The following is a 9175-nucleotide window of genomic DNA, read 5'->3' as shown; positions in this document are numbered from 1 at the left end:
TTAACTTTTACCCTTTAATTTCAATTCAATTATCTTAATATGAAACGAGTTATTCACTGTTTTTACTGACATTCTGGTCATTAATTTCTTTCAGATTGTTCATTGGAGAAATCACATTAAATTCCCAGAAGATGCTAGATTATCAGCTGAAGCAAAGGATCTCATTTGTAGATTATTATGTGATGTTGATCATAGGCTGGGTACTAGAGGGGCACACCAAGTTAAAGTAAGAAAATTTTATAACAATGTGTTTGTTTTGCCTCAGTCAATGGGGAGCTAGACACTCGGAACTTTATGAATTTTGATGAAGTATCATACCTTTTCTCAAAATTTCTTCTATTGTTCTGTTACTATTAGAGTGCCAATGTGTTACCATGTCTTCTGATTTGGAGTGATAATTTGGGAAGTAGTTAGACAATATTCTAATGAGTCATTTTCATAGAATGCCCTTTTTCCCCCTAAAGGAATGATCAATATGATGCGGAATTTGTAAAAGTTTACACTTTATTTTACAATGTCTTGCAACAGCAAGCAGTGATGCTCAAGACTGTTGCATGAATGCACAGTTACATGCTTCTATTAAGTCGTTTTCAAAGAATGCCCCTTTTCCCCCTAAAGGAATGATCAATATGATGCTGAATTTGTAAAAGTTTACACTTTATTTTACACTGTCATTCACCAACAAAAAACCATTTTACATGAAAGTTTAAGTGCTTTATGATTTCTGAAAAGAGTATCCTCGTGATCTACAAATGTTTTGAAGAGATTTGATTATTTTTATCATTCTCATCTTGCTTTCCTCCCAAAATATCTGCATTAAGAAGTATATTGGAGTTACATAGTTTATCCTTTTGTGGTTCAGTTCAACTTTAACTTTACTTTTTAGCCATGAATGAGTTTTGGGATTCACATACTTCTTTTAATTTATCATTTTGTTTAGTTGATGTAGATTGTTTCATGTTGCTTGTGAATTTTCTCTTCAGATATAGAGGAACCAGAAGCTCACCCTGATATTTTGAATGGCGCAAAGAGTATAAGAGATCTTTATGAGCTTTCAAGCTCTAATTACACTGGAAAGTACATTGTTCATATAAGTCCTTTTGCAAAACCTTATTCCTTTTTAGGCTTCAACCTTGCAAAAAAAAATTACATAGAGTTTTGCCCCCCCCCCCCCATTTTACATGAAAGTTTAAGTGCTTTATGATTTCTGAAAAGAGTATCCTCGTGATCTACAAATGTTTTGAAGAGATTTGATTATTTTTATCATTCTCATCTTGCTTTCCTCCCAAAATATCTGCATTAAGAAGTATATTGGAGTTACATAGTTTATCCTTTTGTGGTTCAGTTCAACTTTAACTTTACTTTTTAGCCATGAATGAGTTTTGGGATTCACATACTTCTTTTAATTTATCATTTTGTTTAGTTGATGTAGATTGTTTCATGTTGCTTGTGAATTTTCTCTTCAGATATAGAGGAACCAGAAGCTCACCCTGATATTTTGAATGGCGCAAAGAGTATAAGAGATCTTTATGAGCTTTCAAGCTCTAATTACACTGGAAAGTACATTGTTCATATAAGTCCTTTTGCAAAACCTTGTTCCTTTTTAGGCTTCAACCTTGCAAAAAAAAATTACATAGAGTTTTGCCCCCCCCCCCCCCCCCCCCCGTCCTCAAATCCTGGATCTGCCACTGCATGGAGAGTGGAAATGCCAAACTTACAAAGTAACTCGTGAAAATGATCATGTCCAAGCACTTTGGTGAAGACGTCGGCCATTTGATCTTGTGAAGAAATTGATTTAATGCCAATGGCCTTTAAGTGAACATGTTGTCTGATAAAGTGGCAGTCTACCCCAATATGTTTTGTTCGCTCGTGGAAAACCAGATTAGCTGCGATATGGATGGCAGCTTTATTTTCACAAAATAAGGGAACTGGAACATTGTTTGAATTTGAAGGTCTCGTAGGAGTTGTTTGAGACAAACAACTTCACTTGTAGTGGTGGCTATGACTCTATAATCTACTTCTGCGGAAGAACGAGAAACAACTATTTAATTCTTAGTTCGCCATGAAACAGGCAAAGAACTAAGAAAAACAATGTATCCAGTAGTCGACTTTCGTGTCATGGGGTGCCCAATCAACATTACAACATGCACAGAAGGATAATCCACCACTAGAAGGTAGTAAAATGCCTTGTGCCAGTGATCCTTTCAAATACCGCAACACCATGTAGGTCGCATAAAGGTGAGGCTGGCGTGATTCATTCATGAACGGAATAAGAATATGGGCTGCATAACTAATGTTCGGTCGGGTGACATTGAGATACAACAATCGACCGACTAGCCTACGGTATTCTACAAGATTTTTGCAAAGTTCTCCAGAATCAAATGATAGCTTATATTGTTGCTCCATTGGAAAAGATGCTGGTTTACATCCAATCAAACCATATTTGTTTATGATGTCATGGACATATTTGCATTGACTCAAGGATATCCCGGTCGGGGAATGTGCTACCTCGATCCCAATGACATACTTAAGCCCCCCAAAGGTCTTTGATGTGAAATTTTTCATCCAAGTAATTCTTCAGTTTGCAAATACAATATGAATATGTCCATGTAACAATTACATCATTAACATAAACAAGAACAACAACAGTAGATCCTCTCTAGTGGTGAAAGTAAACAAGGAATAATCTGATGCTGATTGCTGGAAACCAACATCGAGAAGAGCACTAGTAAATTTTTTATACCAATTTTTGGATGCTTAGCGAAGACCATAGAGTGATTTGTGAAGTCTACAAACTTGATGTTCCCCTTTCTTACAAACCCTTGAGGAATTTCCATATACACCTCTTCCTTCAAATTGCCATGTAAAAAGGCGTTGTTCACATATAATTGATGTATTTCCGAGTTCTTTACGGAAGGGATTGTTAACAAACAACATACGGTAAGCAATTTCGTAACTAGGGAAAAAGTCGTATGAAAATCTATTCCTTTAACTTGGGTGTATCCATTTGCAAGGAGTCATACTTTGTAGCGTTCTATGCTTCCATCCGGTCTATATTTGATTTTAAAGACCCGTCTAGAGCGAATTTTCCTTTTTCAATGAGGTAATGGTTCCAATGTTCATGTTTTATTTTCTTCCAATCTAGCAATCTCCTTTATCATTGCATCTCTTCAGTGCTTATTAGTGACTTCTTGAGAAAATGAACTTGGTTCATCATTGGAGGACATGGCCGCTAGGAAAGCAATGTGATTAGGGGAAAACTTCGAATATGAAATGAAATATGATAAAAGATGTACCGTCGAATTAGCTGAATGAGGGGTTGGAAGCGTAATGGTCTCTACAAGATAAGAGAAGCAAGCAAAGTATACTGGTAGCTTAACAAAGAACATGACACTCGTCATTGCCTTTTGCTCGGAATGATTGTAATTTGTTGATTCTATATCATGCGATTTCGAGAATCATCCTCATAATTCTTAACTCTGAGTCGGTAAAATCTGTTCGGCTATGTTAGGTTCTATTGCTTGCACTTCAACCATAGACACATCACTACTCGAGGAATTACTATCGATGTTGCTTTGTTGTTCTGACTCGCTTGGTTTTTTTTTTTTTTTGCATAAGGATAGATCTCCTCTAAAAATTGAACATCTCTAGAAACATAAATCTTTCTACTTTCAAGATCAAATATCCTACACCCATTTTTCCCATTAGGATATCCAACAAAAATACCCAGTTTTGCACGTGCAACAAACTTATCACTAGGCTTGTTGTTCACGTGTCCATAACAAAGACATCCAAAATTCCTCAGGTGTTCATGTGTAGGTTTCTTCCTAAGTAGGATCTCATATGGAGCTTTGTTTTGTAGGACTGGAAGCGACATTCGATTGATTAAATATGTATTAGTTAGCACACATTCTCCTAAAAATAGAATGGGAAGACCTGTTTGGCATCTGAGAGCACGAGCTACCTAAAAAATAGATCGGTTTCAACCACTCCATTCAGTTGTGGAGTGTGGGTACAACTGGTTTGGTGCTCTAGTGTCAACGATCCATTTATTTTCTATCTTACCCAAGAAATTTGATGTCGCCACGTTTACAAATGGACTACCTCCAAATGATTCTTGTCCACTTAGTAAGGCATTCAGTTGTTGTTGTTGGGAAAATCTTAATACTAAAATTAGGGAATTTTCTCTATCCATTGTTGTTGCAATACGCTATGTCGTGCCTCAACTCATAAACTCTTAGAGCAATTCCTTGAGTGAAGCTTTCTACCAAATCCTTCCAAACCTCTCTTGTTGTTGCATCATGAGTAGCTTTTCCTTGAAGCTCCTTTGAGAGAGCATTTGTAAGGCAAACAAGGACTGTAGTGTTACACTGCATCCATCCTCGAAAATCGGAAGAAGCAATATCTGGGTTTTCAATCGATCCATTCGTGAAACCATCTTTGTTCTTGGATTGGAGAGCATTGAGAAAACTTCGTCTCCAAGTGAATTGGTTCCTTCATTCTCTTTATTTCCTATCATGTTTGTAAAGAAAGAGAAAGAAAAGAAAAGAAATCCGGGGTTTTAGAAACCACGATACCATTAAAAAAGCAATAAGAAACAAAATGCTTCTTGTATTTTTATTGATATAAGAGAGATATTTATATACGTCAAATACACCTACAATTTCTCTTACATTTAATGTACTCTGCCACAATTATAGCCTATCAAAATCCCTATAATGGTGGTAATTTAAACATGGAAATAATAAAAAACCTTATAATTATGGTAATTTAAACATGGAAACAATAGATCCTCTAATAATCTTCATCTTCATTTTTTTTCTTTTCTTGAAACGTTTAAAAACTTATCAATTATCTATTATTTTAAAATATTGTTATTATATTTACACTCTTATACTCCTTCTAGTTCATATTATTTGTTAAAGACAAGTGTAGTATTTTCTTTTTCTTTTTTTTTTTGATCTTAAGAGGATAGTATTTTCTTGTTTCATATTATTTTTCACTTTAAGGTTTTCATATAAATGTTTCCTATTTTACCCTTATTAATGAGTTTAATAATATTACTCTTTTACTATCATTTTAAGTTTTCAAATTATGAAAATTGGTGTAGTTTAATGAAGGCTATGGAAAATGAGGATTATTATTAATTAAGAGAGACATAAAGTATTTTAGTCTTTTTTTTATAGATTTAATGTAAATCAATCATTTCCTTAATATGTGAGATTTGGTCAAAAGTCACAAATAATATAAACTGGATGGAGTATTAATTATCAATAGATTTCTTTAGAAAAAATCACAAAACTGAATACAGATATATAGGAGTAGTAATACATGATGGTGTATTTTAAAGGTTAATATAAAGATAAAATAAACCCTAAAATTAGCAAGATTTTACTAAAATCCATAAAAGAAAATTTGATTTTTTTTTTTTGAAAAATGGTAAAGAAAAGAAAAATGAGAAAACCCGGAAAACCCAAAAAAGAAACAAAAAGAATGGGAGAAATGATAAAATTGCGGGGAAATGAGAAAACGGGAAAAAAAATGATTTTCCATTATTATTTTCGTTGCTTTTGTTTTTTCCTTATTTTTCTCGTTTTTTTTGTTTTTTCGTCTTCGTCATTTTTCTTATTTTTTCATTTCTTTTGATTTTTTCTCATTTTTACCATTTTTCTTTGTTTTTCGCGATTTCATGTTTTCTTGTTTTTCTCTCCTTTTCCATTTTGTTTGTTTTCTCGTGTTTTTTTTTCTCTTCTTCTTCTATTTTTCTAGTTTTTTCTCATTTTTTGGCATTTTTCCGCCTTCACATTTTCTCATTTTTCTTTTATATATATATATAAGAAAAAAATAAAAGAAAAAATAGAAGACGGAAAAAAGAAGGTAAAAAAACTCAATCCATGTAATCTAATTAACATAGAATCCATTCAATTTACTGTTACCCATCCAACTCATACAACCCAACTCATCCAAACCATTTTAAGAAATTAATTTAACCTAACATAATCAACTCATAGAATAAGTGCCTTTATATAGATTGGGTTATAACCCTATTATAACTCATTCAACCCATCTTTTACCACTCATGCAACCGGCTACATCATCAAATCCATTACAACCACATCATGTGTCAAAGGTAGCAAACCACTACTTCCACTTTTTTGCATTTGCAATTCGTATCATTAACACACACTATTAATCTTTACCGATGTAGGGCCCGTCTACATTTCGTCTAACAAAGCGTGATGATTTCACTAGGAACTTAGTGATAGTGGAAAATGACACGTCATATATATACTAACACACGAGTCATTCATAATAAGCCTATGAAACTCGATCCCTACAAGATCCAGAATTGGATTGAATCGTTGACTTTTTTAGACCGAACTAAATTGTACCGTTGTCTTAATTAGGTACAAATCTAAAGACTTTCAAATTCATAATATTGCTGAGTAAATATGTTGAGATTCTGGAACTGGACCGAATATTAAAAAAATATCCAGAACCAGATTGAACCGTTGACTTTTTCTTTAGGACCAAATTGAATTATACCATTGATTTTATTTGATACAATTTTGGAGATTTTCAAATTACTGAATTGTATCAAACCGTACTCACCCCTAATATTTGCCTACTCTTTTATGCTATTATGACGACACTGAGAATTTCGTTGGATTTCAAGATCTCGAGGAATTTCTCAAATTAGATTGTGCAAATCTATACTATCTATACTATATATATAATAGCGGAAGCAGGGAGAAATGAGGAGAAGTGCTTTAGAGGCCTTTTTGATGAGTTGTCAACGTAGTAAAAAATCAAAATTAAAAAGATTTAATTAATTAAAAATAACAGATTTATATTTATAATATATTAAATAATTACTAGCCCATTAATTAAAATAATAAAAGAAAGTAAGAGTTACAGGAAGATGAAAAAACACAAAGCAAATGAAATCCAAAAGCCACAAATAAACTTCTATATAAAGCTTGATAGATAGTATTCCACCATTATATTCATTGGTCATGATAGATAGTATTATGTTTCTGAAGGTAATTATTCGATTTTTTTCATATGTTGTAGTTATTTTGTTCTCAATTGTGTTGTTGTTATATTTTTATTAAACAATAGTTGTTATAGTTTCATCTTTCAGATCCGTTTCTGTCGTTATCCAGGTTCTATACCTCTCGCTACCTTATCCATGTTTTCTTTTTTATTTGTCTTTTTTTTCCAAACTGAAGAAATCGGATAGAAATAAAAGATTCATGGACAACTAAAATCGGAAAACACAAAGGTGTCAAAAATTACAAAAAATTCTTATGTTTCTCGAGGTAATTATTCGATTTTTTTCATATATTATAGTTATTTTTGTTCTCAATTGTGTTGTTTTATTATTATTATTAAACAATAGTTGTTATAGTTTCATATTTCAGAGTTAAAATTCCACTTATATCGTTACCCAGGTTCCATACCTCACGCTACCTTATCCATGTTTTCTTTTTATTTGTCTTTTATTTTTCAAAATGAATAAACTAAAAATTTTGTATATTTGCATTCTTTTTTAGTATATGTTGCTAGGTGTTATCGTTTCAATTGTTAAGTCGAACTAAAATTTAGATTTTCGGTTTTATATGAACTCAGTTGTTAGCTTTAATTGAAGTTAAATTAATTTTTCTAATTCGAAACCTGTTGAAATCAACTCATTTTTTTAGTTTGAGTTTATCTAACCGATATGGATTGTATTTATTTATTTTCATGCATTTTGGTACAAATAGATATAAAGTTTCACACAATAGTTGTTCATTGAAGTTTGAGACATATTGAAGAAAATATTGAAGAGGTATTGAAATATTATACTTACAATGAAGTTTATTTTAATTATAAATTATGTTATATCATTATTATTATTATTATTATTATCAAGGAGTTATTTTTTTCCAGTTCTCTCGACAAAGAGATTGTAAGCGTCTAATACATTTGATAAGATGTTTATTCTTCAAAAATTTGGATTATGCCAGATACGAATTCAAAATGAATGTAAATAAAAATAAATTTTGATGCTCAAAATCCAAAAAATGTAAATTAATTATGGGATATTGAGATAATTGCTTTTGCAACATTGGTTATATAGTTTTTAATTATTATATTGTGGTTTGTACAAAATTGTTAGTATTTCAAGAGTTTTTAACAGATGAAAATGAAACATGAGCATAAGACAAGTTGTTGGAAAATATTAATTAAAAAATATTATTATTTGAATCTCTTCAAATTCTCAAATGTTGAGCATAATGATTCTAATTAATAGAATCAATTTCACATATTAATTATAAAACGTTTTTTTCGTACTGAGTGGTTACAATTGCGATTTAATTCTATTTAACTAAAATTAATTTATTGACTTAATACTTCATTAATAAAAAATAAAAAACGTAATTAATGGGCAAAAAAATATTTCCACTCTCATCTTTATATACTTATATCTTACATTCTCTCTTATTTTCAAAAAAAAAAAACGAGAGGTAGATAGTTCTCTCCTAATTATCTTTTTTGTCCCTTCATTTTTGTTTTCTATTTTTTTATTTGTTTTTCTTGCTTACGAAATTCAAGAATATATAATTATTAGAAAATATTAATAAAGTCAAATAAGTGATATCTGCGAGCGTGACTGATATTCTATACAGTGAAAGAATGAAGAACAAATTGATTGAATATCTTGATGAGATATTACGAGATAAAAAAATAGGACAAATCATCACCTTAAGCTGATTCAATTGGATATATTGGGTTATTGTAGTATAATGAATAATTGAATTCGAATACTTGGTGATCATGAAATTCCATCAAGCAAAATGATTATCATCAATATGTATTTGTGACTAATTCTTATGATTTTTTTTTATGTAACATATAGAATTGATAAATTTTCTTCATTTGCAATATTAGAAAAGTATTGATGATAATAGTTTATAACACAACATTGATGTTGCTTCCATTTGACCATAGATTGTAATTCTTTTGTATCGTAGATATAATATTTAATTTTAATTGTAGTTTAATTCGATTTTTGTTTAACATAGATTGTAATTCTTTTGTATCATAGATATAATATTTAATTTTAATTGTAGTCTAATTCAATTTTTGGTTTTTTATTATATTCTAATATATTTCTTAATTAATCTCCTAT

The sequence above is a fragment of the Euphorbia lathyris genome, chromosome 6, assembly GCF_963576675.1.
Source record: "Euphorbia lathyris chromosome 6, ddEupLath1.1, whole genome shotgun sequence".
NCBI lineage: Eukaryota > Viridiplantae > Streptophyta > Magnoliopsida > Malpighiales > Euphorbiaceae > Euphorbia > Euphorbia lathyris.
This window is presented reverse-complemented; position numbering follows the sequence as displayed.